The sequence below is a fragment of the Cynocephalus volans genome, chromosome 17 (genome assembly GCF_027409185.1).
Source record: "Cynocephalus volans isolate mCynVol1 chromosome 17, mCynVol1.pri, whole genome shotgun sequence".
NCBI lineage: Eukaryota > Metazoa > Chordata > Mammalia > Dermoptera > Cynocephalidae > Cynocephalus > Cynocephalus volans.
Genome location: NC_084476.1, coordinates 44,832,579 through 44,850,357, shown reverse-complemented (window position 1 = coordinate 44,850,357; position 17,779 = coordinate 44,832,579). Strand labels below are relative to the sequence as shown.

Sequence of the window (17,779 nt, the reverse complement as noted above, 5' to 3'; positions counted from 1 at the left end):
GTGGATGAGCAAAAACTAGAACTGAGCAAAAATGAGATTAACAGGGCAGCAGGGTTAGAACTCAGTGGGCGGCTGTGTAATTCCTAATTATGCGAGACATGTATTTTTACCTTATAGTTTGACACCTTTGCCACGTTTCAGTGTGCATGGTTTGGGAAGAATTAATTTAATAAAAAAACATATTTAAGATTTCAGAGGCAGAAAAAAAGCAATATTTATTTTTATTTCTCCATCCAAATATCACGGACTCTTCAGTGGCTAGAATCTGAATGAATACTTTAAGTTAAAAAGAGTGTAAATACTTCAAGCAATAGGAGTTCTTTAGATCTTTAAGTCAAATAGTATGATTTCCAGAATTGATGATGTGCACTTCTACTGCATTTGATGAGAAGTAACTGATTTTCCTCCAAGTTGTTGAATGAGTTTCTACTTTGTGCATGAATATTTCTGCAGCTACCCTGACAAACTCACTGGAGATATATTTGCTGGAGTTGTGGCTATCAGAACACTTGAGGTGTGTGTGTGTGTGTGTGTGTGTGTGTGTGTGTGTGTGTGTGTGTGTGTGTGTATCTTGCTATTCTATTTCGTTACTTTTTTAACATTGATTGGTTAAAAAGTTTTCTGAGATATTATACTCAGTGTTTTAATTATTTATATTGTTAATGATGCTAATGCTAACATTTTCACTATTGTTTTTCTCTTAATGCTGTGCTTTGAAAAGCATCTCTGAACTCAAAGTTAAAATATATCCAAGGGTCGGGGAACAGGTGGCTGTGAACCTAACAGAAAAGGCAACGAGGTGGCAGAACACAGGCCTTTTGAGCTCAGACTCCAAGCCTCAGTCACGTCCTCCATTGTCTAATTAGATTTCACTTATGAAATACATATTCAAAGGGAAAAATCATTAAGAATTTCAAAGTGGCAGCCGCAGAGCATTAAGCCTCAAGTGCAGAAAGCTTTCTGAGCTTGGGCCCCTGAGCAACTGCGCTAGTACGGGGCAATGTTCTAGGCATAGGTGATACAGCATAGACAAATTATAAAGGCAGAAAAAAAGAAAATTCACCAACACAAACTTTATATTCTTTTTTTAAAAAAAAAATTTTATTGAATAGTAATTGATTATACATATTTTGGGGGTTCAATGTTGACATATGTTGATCAAATCAATATTACTTGCATATATATTGCTACAAATCATACTTATTCTTTATGCCCCTTGTCCAATTTCTCCCCATCCCCTTCTCCCTCCCTCTTCCACCTCTGATAACCCTAGATTTATTTTCTCCTTCTGAAAGAGCAATGGTTACTTTGTTGATTTGTTGCCTAGATGATCTGTCCAATGCTGAGGTGTGTTCAGGTCCCCCAAAATTATCATAGAGCAGATGCTTTCTTTGTCTTTCTGGAATGGGCTTTGTGTAGAGAGATACCTTCTTCTCTTCTTTGAAAAATATGAAATGCTTCATGAATTTGCGTGTGATCATTGTGCAGGGGCCATGCTAATCTTCTCTGTATCGTTCTAATTTTAGTATATGTACTGCCAAAGCGAGCATACAAAGTTTATATTCTATTCATGAGTCAGACCTTAATTAAAATCAATACATTTTATAATAAGTTAGAAAATAGAAAATTCTATGAAGAAAAATAAATCAAAGAAGGATGTGGAGTGAAGGGGTTAGCATTTTAAATAGGTTGATGAAGAGTAAGGTTTCACTGAGCAGTTGACATTTGTGCAAAACTTCAAGGCCACAAGAGACATGAGACTTTGGATATCTTGAAGAAGAATGTTCTTGGTAGAAGAAAGAACAAATCCAGGTCTGGGGCATACATGAATTGTTTGAGAAAAAGAACAAGGCTAGTGTACTGGAGGAGAATAAATGAGGTGAAAAGTAAGAGGAGAGTAACAGAAGATGAGACCCACATTTTAGCGGTGCCAAGTTTTGTAGCAACTTGTAGACCATGAAAAAGACTTTAGGTTTTACTTTGAATGAGCTGAGCAAGAGAGGGAGATGTTAAAATAATGAAATGACCACTAACCTTTTAAAGGGATCTCTCTGGCTATTATGTTAAGAATAGGCTCTTACAGCACAAGAATAGAAGCAGAAGGTCAGTAGAAAGCTGTTGCAGTGATTCGGGTATTAAGGTAACTGCTTGTGCTCCAGCCTTGATACCCACGTCCCAGGCAGCGGTAAGCAAAAAGTAGAAGGAGATCATCCTCCTTTATCTTTTGAGTGAATTTTTTTTGCAAGGAAGTAATATAAGAAGCACTAGAGTTGAAAATCTTGACGAAGTGATTCGAAGTAACAGAATCTTTCCCAAAACCTTGGAGACCCAAGAATGGTCTAGTTTCTGCAAACATTGGGGTATGGGATCATGCCATTTTATGTGACTCTTATGAGGGTCAATGACCGATCAGGGCATTAACTTGGAGATATCCAGCTAGCTGATATCTGTTCACACTTACATGTCCCTCAAGAAGGGCTTTCCAGCTTCCGTTTTCAGAGCAAGGATGGGCATAAAATTTCAGAGCATAAATGGAAAGCTTTGTGTTTAGTTACACATGTGTGATTCAGATGGGGAATTAAACAGAAGTGGACTTAATGAAATACAGTTCTCAGAACAGGGCCTGCAAACCCACTCTAAACAAATGCCCTCTTGTATAGTGACATCTGCCAAGTTGTCAAAATCAGAAAGTCACTCATCATATTACTGTGTAGAAATGCTAGTCACTATCTGATAACCCTGCTTCTTATAAAAGATGGTGGGGTTTTTTGCCCATCTCCCATAGCTACACCCATTCTGTTAAACCCACATAAAAGTTGTAGGAAGTATTTTATAGTAAGTCCCAATAAGTACTTAACAGCTACAGCAACATCTAACAAGCAGATAGCCATGTGTGAGATTGTCAAACCTATGTCTACATGCTCCTAAATCTGTCGGTAAAGTATAAGTTGGACTTTACTGAAAATCCTTTGGTCTTTCTGGGAATCTCACAGAAGGGAACAGAGGAATATAGTAATTTTACTTGGTTATCTCCTCTATTGACTCCATTAACAGCCTCAATCAATAAAGCTCCCTTATTTCCTAAAGGAACACGATTAGTAAGTTTAATTAAAAATATTCTCCTACATGGTAGCTATTTTTCTGATTGCCTTTACTCCGAGAGACACATTGAAACTCCAAAACCCAAACCCCAAAATTGGCGAGGCTCTTAGACAGAATTCCTAATGTAAAGAAGGAACTTTTACAAGTTGATTCAGACCATGGAGTCAGACTGACTACATCTGAATAATTGCCTCATCACTTTCCAGCTTTGTGACCTTGCTAATTAACGTAATAGTTTTTTCATTAAAGGAAGCAAGTCAAAATTACATTTACTTTTTTTTTCCTGAATACAATAACAATGCATGATCTTTACTGAATAAATTAAGATATGATATAAAGAACAAATTTTTTTTTTAATTGTCCCTTTAACTCACAGATAACCATTATTAACATTTGGGATCTTACCTTTTTTTAAAAAAAATCCTTGATGGAAGGATTTTTCTTTTTCTTCAGTTCTTTAGCATTAAATTCAGACCTCTGTGTCTAATGTTTTATTAGATTCCTCACAAAACATGTGACTTAATATCTTGTTTTCAGAAAAAGCTATGAACTATGTGTCCCTATAGACATTCATTTATGAATCTGAAAGTGAACTATAGTTTGAAAAAATAGACTGTAAGCCTAAAGGATGAAAGCCTATTTCTACCAAAGAGACAAGAGCTCAAAGCTCAGTGACAAATTAAAGCAACGAGTTTTTTTCTGTGGTTTCTGTGGTTTCTTGCCCTTTAAATTTGTACAGTGTTTCTATAGGAGATCTATCTACAGCCATTATTGCTGTGGTTTATGCCTTAACAACTCCAAAACTAATTAATCCCTAAAATTATTATTCAGTGTTTATTATAATTAAATATAAATTAAGACTTGTTTTAAAAACAAAAATAATCTCAGGATAAGCAAGTAGTTTGAAACATCTCAACTGTTATCTATTGCCTTCCAGAACCCACTCTAAAAAGTCATGGTCTTACAGCTATGAGAAAGATTCTAAATCTGTATTGTAAGTAAGAACTTGCAGGAGATTCTGTACATAGAACTGCTTTGGGAAGTGACTGGTTCAATCTAATTAAAATTTGCTTTATAATTCTTTCTAAATTGTCATATTCTTTCACAGTGCAGTGAATAACTAGAAACAAAATGTTAGATGCTGATTGTTATGGTAATAGCTATAGTGTCCTACTTCATACTGAGACAGGTATAGCAAACATAAGAAAGGACCATGGACTGGGGTGGTGATTCTCAATTTTTTTGATAGAAAAGCAAGAACTTTAAAGGTGCATATTCTGGCATCTATTTCTAGAATTATAATTTTGCAGATATTGACCCAGTAATTTGCAATTTTAATAAATATCCAAGGGATACTTATGTAGCATTTGTTTGAGAAACACTCGATAGAGAATACTTAGTTTGGTGATGGATTTAAGACAGTTTGGAAGCATGCTGAAGATATTATTAATATGTAGCTCGAAATTATGTGGAAAAATAAGAGTAAGATAGCATTGCTCTCTGGTTTTTACAGTTTGTATTACCATGTCGATTCAACATTCCGTTGCATATGTGATTATATGTAGATAGATAGAATGATGGTGATTGATGATAAATAGATCATAGCTGATTGATGATAGATAAATAGACACATTTACTTATACTGGGGGATGTGTGTGTGTGTGTGTGTGTGTGTGTGTGTGTGTAGAGAAACAGAGACCAAGACAGACAGACATAATGAGTATGCCTATATTAAAGATCGTGGTTTTTATAAAATTAGACTATAACAGAGTTTTTTCTTAAAAGATTTTTGCAAGTTTGTTTGACTTCATTAATCTCTCCACTCAATCACATCAGAAAGAAGAGTCCTTGAAAAGACTTTTAACTTTGTAAACAGGTCCTTGGAGTCAACCCTTGAAAAAAAAGTAACTCTTGGATTGCTTTTCCTATCATGCTTTGAAATAGCATTAATATCGATTGCCAAAGGAAGGTGCCATAAAAATGGTAATAGGACAGGCATGATTTTTTTTTAAACCTGATAACTTTAAGTAAATCATTCTGCCATAGTGCATAATAATTTGAAGTCACTTTAAAAACTAGAGTTCTGCTTCTGTTTCCTTTTTATTGTGTACAATATCAAATAAAAGCATATTGCCTTACAATATAATTATTATGCATAAGTTCTTAGAGAGTTTTTAATGATTTCTGGTATTTTTTAATTTTTCTTAATTAAAAACTGGCTTGTTATTTTTAATTTAGTGAATTATATTTGATCTTTTGCTGTTAGGTGTTAAATAAGTGTCCTAAATACAACTAAGGTAAGCCGGAAAGCGCAAAAAATGAATTGCTGTCTTCATCTCCTTCAGAGACCCAGTGTCCCCTGTTCCTTGCTCCTGCAACACTGTACAAAGCTATGTTAGGAAGCAGTTGATGATACTGAGCACTTCAAATAAAAAATACATGATGAAACTTAAAATGTTATCTCACGATGAGTATGTGCATATTTTATTTATATTTTTATTTAGAATTACATACAAAAATACTTTAATGTGTCAAGTAAAATAAGACATTTCTATGATAAACAATTTTTCCTTCTCACTATCAATTTCTCTTCTTCAGAGGACACCTCTTTCAACTCTTTTAGCTGTTAATTTTTCTTTTTCTTTTTCTTTTTTTTCTTTTTTGTGACCGGTAATGGGATCGCAATCCTTGGCTTGGTGTCTTCCGCACCGCGCTCAGCCAGTGAGCGCACCAGCCACCCCTATATAGGATCCGAACCCGCAGTGGCAGCGCTGCACTCTCAGCGCCGCTGCACTCTCAGCGCCGCCGCACTCTCCCGAGTGAGCCATGGGGTTGGCCCTTTCAACTCTTTTAGCTGTTAGTTTGGCATTTATCTATGTTTCTAAATAACATATTTATACCGCTATTTCTTGATGTTCAGTTTTCCAAAATATCTAATGTGAATTTAGCTGAGTTCTTACAGGCCAAACTCTGGAAACACGCTTCCTGTGTTCCTACATTTCCTCAATGGCATTGTGTAATAATGTTTGTTAAAGTCAATGTCTGGTGTCAATGTCATTATTACATAATAAATAAAATTCATTACTGAAGTACACCATGATTTTATTTGTTTTTATGTACAACTTTATTTTCCTTGAAGTGATAATTATTTTTGTTTTGTTCACATTGCTCTTTGTTTCTTAATGTACCAATAACTGATTCCTAAACTGCCCTTAAGTATTGTAAATTTCTTTTAAAACACTAAAAACCAGCATATATCTGGTTAGATGTATTTTCTTTTTGAAAATATTCCTTCTGGATTCCTCTATTCTGTTCAAATATAGGCTTCCAGTTTTCCGGACTCATTGCAAAGCTGTCACCTTGTGCTCTCCTGTTTCCATTGTTTGGACATTCTCTCATAGCTACAGTTCTAGCCCCTTGTCTATGATAATACATTTCCCTCTTTTAATTTATTATATCACTTTGATGGAGTGCCTCTTTCAGTTGCATCCTTGTAAAGAATGCAAGAAAGGAAAATTTTATATAATGTGCATATCTTAAATTGTTTCCAATCCGCTCTTACAAATATTTGCATTAGGTCAAGTAGAGAACTCAAAGTTCAAAACAAATTCTAATATTCTATAGTAGTGCTAGGTATCTATAATTAACAATAATGTATTGTATAGTTTTAAGTGGCTAAAAGAGTTCACATGTTATCATCCCAAAGAAATAATGTGTTTGCAGTGAAGGATATGCTAATAAGCCTGATTTGATCACCACACAGTGTATAATGTATTCATATGTTACTGTGTACCTCATAAATATATACAATTGTTATGTATAAATTAAAAAATAAAATTAGAAAAACAAATTTTAAAGAATTTCTCCACTGTCTTCTAGTTTCAAGTATGGCTTTTGGAAACAATACCATTTTGATTCCAAATATTTGTTATATAATCTATTCTCTCTCCCTGGAATCTTCCAGAATTTTCTTGCTAACCAGCTTCTTTTATGATATGCCATTTTAATCCATTTTCTAAACATTCAGTTTCAATGTCTTAGTGCATATTCTCAACTCTTCAAATATTTTTAAAAATATTTGTTTAATAATTTTCTCCTTTCCATTTTCTCAGTTCTCTCTTTCCAGAACTTCTTTTATTCAGATTCTGGACCTCCTATATTTATTTCCCAATGTCATTATTTTTTTCTCTTCTACTTTCCTTCTCTTTGTTCTTTTTTCTCCTCTTGGCTAGATTATCTCAATTTTATTTCCAATTCTTTCCTTTTTTGTTGTTGGCTTTTTTGTTGTTGCCCAGAGTCCAGATTCCAAATAGTTTTACTATTTACAGAGTGAACTTTCTTTTGCTGGTTCTGAGCACGGGTAGATGTCCTCTATACCAAATGTGAAATGGGATCAGATAACAAACAGCAACTTATACTAACTTTCAAAAATCTTCCCCACCTGGACCTCCACTTACAGTGATTGCTCTTGCCTCCTGTATTTGAAACTTTCTGTGGTTGGGTAGTGTGAGTCACCTCTCTTCTGCATTTCCCTGACTGCTAGTTTAGATTTCAAATTTCTCTCATCTTTCACTGAACACTTATCTGTTTTCCCTCTTCCACAAATATGTTGAAGTCATACTCTCTCCCATTCTCTCAGTTCTTGTGGACCTAGTCTTTCATTGTAGTAATTTTGCTAAGGATTAAGAGAAGGCAAAGGTAAAAGCATGAATTCAGTCCTTTGTTCTCAGTGGAATACCCTGTTACTTTAGTCTCTCTATTTTTCAATTTCAGAAATAATTCAGCAGATAAAGAAACTATTTTTTTATCTTAAAAACACAATAAATTAAGAGTATTAAAATTTAAATTATGTTAATTATGAATGAAGTTACTATATGAACATCTCATTTGAGTAATATTTAGATTTCTAGTGTGGCTCTGTTATAAATTTGTATTACTCTTGTGCATGACAATCTCTTGTCATTTTAATATTCTTCCTAATTTGTTGAACATTTATTTCAATTACATTGTCTAATAAATGCTTTTACTGTCAGGATTATGGAGACAAATTATGTGTTCTCACTTCCTTTAGTTGCATCTTCTAGTGGCAATATTAACAGACTTTCGAAAATTAGTAGATATATCTAAAGCAAAATATCATCATATAACTATGAGTTGTTTAAGTCTCATAAATTATACAAAAAACAAAAACAAACTAAAACACACTGCAGTTATAAAAGTTACCAGAAGAAAAGAGTTAATAATTGTTTCTGTAGCCTTTTCCTCTATCCCCAGGCACACTTAAGAATTTTACTTTTTGTCAACTCTTCCTTGCAACAGTACATAAGGAAATTATAGGATGATACTAACAATAGATTCAACATAAAAGGCCATAACTGGCACCTGTATGTCATTTCTGAGAATGTTTATCGAATGAATGAGTAATCCATACTGATGAGATCCTGCTTCACTGAAAAATGGTTATTAGTGAGACAGCCAAGACTAGCTAGATTTAAAAGGTATAGTCTCCCAAGAAGTAATGATTTCCCTGAGCTGAGGTGATCTTTGCCCACTGGCCCTGTCTCAGGTTACCACACATGTCCAGAGCTTGGAGTGGTTTGGGAACATTTGAAGCTGTGCTACATGCAGTGTCATGCTATTGTCATGCATGCTGTGTCAGGGCCCGTCTTGTAACACTTTTAAAGTCATGTAAACTTGATGCTGGGTACACTTAGCGTGTTTACAATATTATTATTATAAATCTGAACTCAAGACTACTGCTCCTAGTAGAACAGGGTCAGTGTTGCAGTGATCAGTAAAATAAAATAGGCATGATACAGACTTAAATAAGGTCCAGTAATTTATTTTAAGTATTTATGCTAAATATGAATCATCCCAATCCAGCATCATGATCCATAAAAAAATTGCATTACTTCATTCACAAATGTGCATGTGATTAAAGCTGTTAAGGTTGAGAACTTTGTTTCACTCTCCCATTATTCCTCTTTCCTTTTTATCTGAAATAGCACTTTCAAAATGTAAGAAATGAAAGTCAGATTAATGTAAAGTATAAAGCAGTTGCTAAAAAAGTGTAATGAGTATGATTTACGACCGAGGGAATTTTGTCTGGGATCCTCAAGGCTTTGTGCACTGCATATGATTCAACAATGAATTATTGGGTAAATTAAAGATATTGACCATTAACATAATTAATGATATTACATAGAAGAACTAATTGGCAAGCAGAAATGCTAAAGTATCACACTTCCTCAAGTCTTTGCCTAGACTCAAGGCAGAATAGCTTCCCTGGGTATGAGTCTGTATGAAGTCTTTCCTCTGTTGTTAGAATCTCGGGCAGTAAAAATCCCAAATGTTGGTAGTATAAGCCTGATGTGAGCATTATCAGGGAGATGGATATTTTTCTATTCTATTTTTATTTTTATTTTTATTTTTATATTCTATTCTGCTGCCACAGCCTAGCTTAGCATCTGTGCTCAAGTATACTTTATGGTGCAAGAAACCTGCAGCTTTCCACTACATCCAAATTCCAGGCAGCAGAATAGAAGAAGAGTGAAGGATAAACAGTGCTTCTCCCAGCTAAAGAAGCACCCTGTTAGCCACCTCCTATGGTTTTGTTTTATTATATTAGGCTGAATTTTGTCTCAATGTCATGTACGGATACAAGGAAGTCTGAGAAATGTTGTCATTTAGCTGAGAAAATTCAGTCCCCAAGAAATATCCTGGATCTGTTACTAAAGAAGAAGGAGGAAATAGATATTAGACGGCAACTATCAGCCTCAGAAGATGCTTGTTTCTGTCTCTTCAGCTTTTTCCCATTAACTGCTAATACATAAACATCCCTATCTGTGTCCTTTTATTTTCTGCCTCTATGGCTTCCCCTTCCTGTCTTCTTATCTCCATACTCTTTCCACTTCCTTACCTAACCGCAATGTAAAACCAATATATCTTTCATATTCCTTTTATTTACTATAAGTTACTTTATGTTTCCATTAGTTTTGAAAGTGCAAGACAGACCAATATTTTTCTTCTAAGGAAATTGATGAAGGAAATCATGGTGCTTTTGGTTTATAGAATTGTCTTGCCCTTTTTTGCCACTTTGGGTTGGGCTAGCTATGAAATAAAGAAACACTCCAGTCTTTTCTGATGATATGATGACAAATGCCTGGTGTTTTCTCCTTCATCCCCTTTCTATATAAAACTTTTATCCTCTGTGTTCACAGCTATGAGTCTTCTTTGCTCTCCTGTTCTCCTTTAAAGTGCTAATTCATGTTTGTGAATTCTAACACCGAACCATATGTTAAATAAAATGCATCTTTTCACACTTGAGTTTTGTATGTATGATTATACTAATACACTAATTATGTGCTACCAAAAATATCTTGCAAAAATTATAAGGCTTGTGGAGTGATAAAGTATTATTTGCAATTTCAGAGAAAATAAAAACAAATTTTGCATTATTTTCCATCATATAGTTAGAGATTAGCAGCTGGGTAAGGCATCTAGAAAACTATGTCCAATTATCTCTCCCCTTACCTATTGTTGTCAACCCATAGTGAGCATAAGACTCACTCAGAATCTTTGAAAAGATTGCAGATTCACGGGCCTCATCCCTAAAGATTCTGATTCAGTAGATGTATTCTGGGGCCCAGGATACTACATTTTAAATCAGTACACCAAGGTTTGAAGAAAGGATGCCAAATATGGTCTAAGGGAAAGCATGGTATGGGGCGATATACCAGGCAGGGAGAGCTTTCTCTGTGCTTAGGGGTTGAAATTAAATAAACAGGAGAAAATGAAAAGGTCAATTCACCCATGTTAGAGCCTTTTGTTGCTCAAGAGAACATACCTGAGAGAGACAGTGACTACAAAAGACAATAAAATCACTTTCCAATTTTAAAATGTGGTAAGAGAGAGAGGATGATTATGACTTTGCACTTAGAAATTAAAACCACAATACTATGTACAATGTCAGAGATTAACATATCCAATAAAAAATTGGGCAGGCAGTAGTAACTATTTTGTAACTAATGAGAAAATAGAAGTAATTTACGATAAATATTGCTGTCGAGTAACAGCAATATAATGATTAGATTGATGACTTATTTTTCATTATTAGAAGACTATGTACTAATTTTTACATTATGTAAATAAAAATGTAGTATTTAAGAGTTCTACATCTGGAGTCAGTTCCAATACCTACTAGCTATATGAATTTTAATGAAGTCCAGTTTATCAATTATTTTTTCATGGATTGTGCCTTACATGTATCTTAAATCTCATCACCATACCCAAGGATATTTAGATTTTCTCCTATATTAACTTCTAGGAGTTTTATAGTCTTGAATTTTACATTTAGGTCTATGATCCATTTTGTGCAGATTAATTTTTTTTCAGCATGTGAACGTCCAGTTGTTTCAGCACCATTAGTTGAAAAGACTATCTTTGCTCCGTTGAATTGACTTTGCTCCCCTGTCAAAGATCAGTTGACTGAATTTATGTGTGTCTATTTCTGGGATCTCTATTCTGTACCATTTATCTATCTGTCTATTTTTTCACAACTACCACACTGTCTAGATTACTGTAGCTTTAAAGTAAGTCTTGACGTCAGGGAGTGTCAGTCCTCCAACTTTGTTCTTCTATTTCAATATTGCTCTGGCTATTTGGGGTCTTTTGCCTCTCCATATAAACTTTAGCATCACAAAATAACTTGCTGGGATTTTTATTGGGATTGCATTAAATGTATAGATTGATTAAGTTGGGAAGAATTGACATATTGGAAAAATTGAGTTTTCCTACTAGTTATATTATAACAGAAAATTTTTCTAAGCCTCAGTTGTGCCAACTATAAAAAAAAAATAAAGTTGTTAGCTAACTCATGAGATTGTGATGATGATTACATAAAACAATGTATTCAATGTGTGTATCATTGTGCCTACTGCATGAATGTTCAATATTATACTTACAACACGCTCATATTGTCCAAAGTTGTGACTAAGAAATAAATAAGGGTGGATTGAAACAATAAATTCTCATGGTCTACAGCTACTGGGGGATGGAGAGTATTGCTATACAAAGGGTTTGCCTAATCACGTGCTAAAAATGTTTTGTTCTGGAGGGATCCATGTGTCCCTTAAATCCTTGCTGTCTGGAAAAAAATTCTTTAGAGTAAATGTGGAATTGAATAAATGCTGAAAATCCTCTGACTGTAGATTGCCAAGTTCTCTTACTTACAGCTGTTTGTTGGGAATTACCTACTATCACTAATTCATATATTTAATATCCCCTGGAAAAGGAAGAAGGCCTAGAACCTTTCTTTAGGAAAATCCTCCACACATGCATCTATTCATTTAATGTCCACCATTGTCATGTGCTTCATTAAACCTGGGAGAATTAGCTGAGCTATTCTATCATAATGTCTTTCCTGCCTGACAACTTGGATTCATGAACAGGAGAGAATGTGCATTATCTTACCTTGTAACTAAGCTGTTTTTATGAATCAGCTGAATCTAGTTTATTTGCTTCCTTTAAGCAGGTACAAATTATTCTATTCAATTTCACTTTATGTTTTACAACTGAATACATGAATTTGTTAGTTGCTAGAAGGAAATAGCAAAAACTAGAATAGCAGGGCCATCTGGGTTGACTCAGTATAGGATATAACTAAATGTCACATAAAAATTTAATGGCTGTAATTGTCATCTCTTTGCTGGTGGCAACCTAATCTGTATTTCCAGCTCACATATCTCTCCTGAATTTCAGATCAATGGATTAAATTGCCTCCTGGATAGTCAAACTGTAGTCTCACAAGCACCTGCTACTCAATTAATCATTCCACCTCCCCCAAAGCTGTTCCTTCCACATCACTTTTCACTAAATTGCATTGCTATGACCAGTTATGAACCTGCACCTTTCCTCTCTGTCTACTTTATATTCACATTGGCAGTCCTTAATTGTGATCCTTATCACCTCTTGTCCAGATTGCTAGAACTGCCCCCCAAATCATTTTCTTTCAACCATTTCCTCACTCCAATTTTATTTTCTATATCACCACCCAAATGATGTTTTAAACAATCCTGAAGTTCTCCCTCCTTTGGTTTACATCTTCCAATGACCGTCCACAGCAGATAAGATTAAGTGTCATTTCTTTGGCATTGTACATTCTAGTAGGATCTTTCTTTATCACTCTAGCCTAAAGATATGGTATCAGCTCCTACCACTATTATCAAAGACCACTAATCAATGGCCACCACACACCTGTAGTCAAACCAATATAGGTTTATTTTGCTTCTTACTGTAAGGGAGAACACACATCAGAAGAACACTTAAGTGTCTCTATAAAAGGAGTTAGGAGGGGCTTATTACAATATTTGGGCTTATGCTGAGTAATGCTAAGGAAAATTTAGAGAAATGTAGACAATTCTGGGTAGGAGGCTGCCAGATAGCAGGAGCAAGTCAATAACTGGGTATCTTCATATTTTTTTAAATTTTTAATCTAGGTGACAAAGAGTTCAAAGTAGAGCTAGAATTATCACTGGCAAAGAAACAGTAGTCATGTTTGCCTTCAGAAGGTGATGTTCAGTTAATTCTGTAATTGCAAGGTGTCCTTTCTCTGTCTTATTTTATTGCAGTCACAGAGGCCTTGCCCAAGCATTGATTATATTCTCAGAAAATTGTTTACATTTAGTTGGGAACTCTATGGTAAGCTGTCAGTTTCCAGCAGTGAGCTGCTAGGTTGGTTCTCATTTACTTACTATCCATGTCAAGTTCTATATCCAGGTTTACCAAACAATTTGTAATCCTCTGAGAGACATGTGCTTTTCTTAATTTATGAGTCTTGACAGAAGCAGTCTCCAGAGCTTGAAAAACTTCAACTGTACTTTTTCCAGAAATTCCTTCTACTCATTCTTTAGGATTCCTTCCCTCCTCTTGTGTGTGTACATGTTTGTGTTAATATAAACAAGAAATACATAATACTTTAACATTGAATTAAAAATTATATAAAATTAAGTACAATAAAGTGATCTTTATGAATCCATTTGCAAGTGATCTCATTCTTCTCAGATTTAAGCACCCATGGCTTTGTGCATCTATTTATATTTTTAAAATATATGTACACTTACATATAAATATGCTTTTATTCACTCAATATCACAAATATTTAAATGCAAAAAATATATTTTCCATGCATTTCAGCATGCTTTTTTCACAGCTCTTGAGAATGTTTGGAAGCGTCTGTATGCTTGTCTAGATCCTTCCCTCATCAGATTGCAATATCTTTGGTATCCTCAGAGCTGGATAAATTTCTGTAATGACTGCACAGTGCCTGATACAGAGTAGTTCCTCTTGGTAAATATATATGAAACTGTAATAGAACTTGTAGACTAATTACACAGGAAACACAATTATCAGAAGATCCCTCTTATAAGCATGGACTCAAAATCAAGGAAGCTAGTTAGAAAATATCAATTAATAAAGCTTGACACACTCCCTCTCATTTTGAGACTAGTATTAAAGTTTGTTTCACAAAGATTCCTCTACCCCTAACAGTTCTATAATGGTTATTTCCAGTGCTCTTCTCTGTGACCAACTCACCTGTGGAGCTTTTTGTGGTCGTCTGGCCTTTTCAGTACATACTGGTTTATTCTAAACTGCATATGAAACAATAGCTGAGAGACCCAATTGTTCAATCACAATCCTGTTCAACTTGACTCTTTTGGTTGCTTCTAATTTACCTTTTTGGGGTTTGGGGTATTCACAAATTTTTCAGTCAGAAAGCTTATAAATATAAATAAATTATCTAGAATTTAACATGTGATCGAACATATTAACCACTGATTAGCTGGTTCAACTGGGATTTGGACCAGAATCAGAACCAGAAATTGAGACAGAATCTCTCTGAAGTACAGGTATTCAATATCACTTACTAAAAAGAAATCCACATTTTTCATACTAGAATTAAAACAATAATGTCTCTCAATATTAATTAGACACATTTCATAATGTATTTATCTTAATGAATAAATGTGTCTGGTATAAATCACAGCAAATGTTGAAGATTTATATGGGAAACAATAGGAGATTGGTTTATATTATATAATTGAGCAAGCATATTCAGAATTCCAAACTGTAGATATTGAAACTGAATGTTCTCTCTCTGTCTCTCTCTCTCTCTCTCTCTCTCTCTCTCTCTCTCTCTCTCTGTGTGTGTGTGTGTGTGTGTGTGTGTGTGTGTGTGTGTGTGTGTTTGAGACAGGAAACATACAAAATATGCTTGTTTTTGACCATAATGCATATTTGGCTGCTTAATAGAAAGAATGACCTTAGAAAATATATTACCCCCAAATTAAATTAATAGACTTATTTGATAGAGTTGTTTGTAATTGTCCAGATAAAACTGCCCACCTGCAATAATTCAAGCAATTGTAGTTTGGGATGAGATGATACTGAATCATATGCTGTGACAAGAACTGCTGAATAATTTTGCTATTCCTTTAAAAACATGAAAATCGTCAGGTGTATTCTGATTTGGGGGAACATAATTTTATGCTTTTAAAAGAAAAAAGAGACTTTGAATCTTGCATCTTGATGGGGAATGGAATAAATCATTCTGCAAGTAATTTTGGGGGGGTATAACATAAAGTCATACCCACTAATGGAAGGTTATATAATTCATGGAATATGAAAAGACTTTCTCTTGTGAATTTATGAAAGATCAAGATTAGAATGGTAAAATGTTCTATGCAAATAGTGGCACATACTGAAGAGCAAGCTAATGAATTGTGGGATAATTATTCATGCTTTTATAAAGAATATGAGATATTAAAAGGCTGTAGTATAATTAGAATGTAATTTTTGCAGGTTTTTTAAGTGTTGTGCTTTAATTTTTTAAACTGTACTACCAAAGTTCTTATTTTAAAACATGTGCTTCTAATGCAAAAAAAAAAAAAATGCAAAATAAGAATAAGATTATTCTATTCAAGGTTAGCACCTTGAAAACTAATGATATAGTACAAAGATTCTTTTATTCAGTTTGCTAGGGATAGATATGCAACCTATGAATCTAAAAGTTATTTATTTGAATTTCAGAGAGTTTTATATTTAACAGTATTAAGTTATTCATTTGTCTTTCCTAGAGACCTATTTCAAAGGGAAATCATTTTCCTCATTCAACTATTTAAAAATATGATTTAAATGAACCAAAATTTACTTTGAAATCAAATTTTCTGAATATATGTCAAAAAAAATATTGTGTAACTATAAATATTGTATAACTGTATATAGAAAACAGTCCCATGAATTATAACAGCTGGGATAAATGCAATAGGGGACACAGTGTAATTTATAAAAGAAAATTACCAGAGTACTAGTGGTAGCTTGAAATTCAAAGTATTTGGCAATGCTTTAAACTGCTGTAAAGAACATTGTTCTGCAATCAATAAATGTCAGTAAACTTCACAACTGCTTGCTAATTTAGTCTACATAGTGCCATTTTAACAAACTCTAAAAATGGGTGGTAAAATAATAACAATAATTATCAAAACAATGGTAGATCAAGGCATAGAGAACAAACTATATTTTCTCACTTATGAGTCAATTAACAGAAACCTTTAGTAAATTAATAAGTTAGAAGTAAATTAACAATAGAAAGCCCAATTGAATTAGGCCTTGAGGTGTGCTCAATTTCCCCAAATAAAAATCCAAACATAATATGAATAACATAAAATAAGTAGTATACATCTAAAAATGCATTGCAATAACACAGTAAGCATACTAAAAAGTCACTTGTGCAAACCAAATTACAATTGAAATTTAAAATACAAAGCGTACAGCTAGGGATTTAAACTAAACTTGAAGCTACTTGAACAAATCCTAGCTTGAACTAAACCAGATAGAATTACCACTAAGAAAGTAAAGACAACTATTACTAATAATCACACTAAAAAACGAAAATTATAGTATGAAAGAGAGAAATCTAATCTAGACGTTGAAAAAAGAGTATCACAAATAAAAAATAAAAAATTATCATAAAAATAGGAAAGATTAAATCTTGCACCTTTGGCATAATGAGTTAATTGGAATATAATAAGCAGAGAGTTTTTACTTAAAACAGAGAACTGACAAGCTACTTGTAAACAGTTAATTAGGAAAAATTCTCGGTGACAAAATAATGAGAAGGATTTACAGCTAGAGCTAAAAGCTCGTTATCCAAAGCAGTCATTGAATTCAACTTTAAATTTATCTTAAGAACAAATCCTAATGTAAATTTAAATGTTAATCAGAGACGTACGGATCATTTAAAACAGGATAAAGCTTTCCTCAGAGAGTAATTACTCATAAAATTATAATTGGCTTAAGAGCAATACCAATTACACTTGCATTCTAGTTCAACCATAACTAAGTACCTAGAAGCAAAACCACCTTCTACTATCATTATTTAAACCTATATGTGCAGGGATAAAATTAAGTAATAAGAAATGTTTTTCTACATAAGCCCTTACCAAAATGGATAAGCCATTGATAGTGAACAGTTACATTTTTAAAAATGTATATAAATGTATTAGTTTAATATGCTGTTAACCTAAAACACAAATGAAGGAAAGGTTAAAAGAAATAAAAGTAACTTAATAAACATTCGAGCTTCTCTCTATTTACTAAAAGAACCCATAAAACTTTAATT

At 33.7% G+C, this 17,779-nt stretch overlaps 1 non-coding gene across 1 annotated transcript; it reads right to left on the bottom strand.

Annotated features, from left to right (window-relative positions):
* Positions 1–1,443: 1,443 nt before the first annotated feature.
* Positions 1,444–1,552, bottom strand: LOC134366295 (U6 spliceosomal RNA). The gene has a single exon (XR_010022276.1). It is a non-coding gene; the product is annotated as a U6 spliceosomal RNA (small nuclear RNA).
* Positions 1,553–17,779: the final 16,227 nt, after the last annotated feature.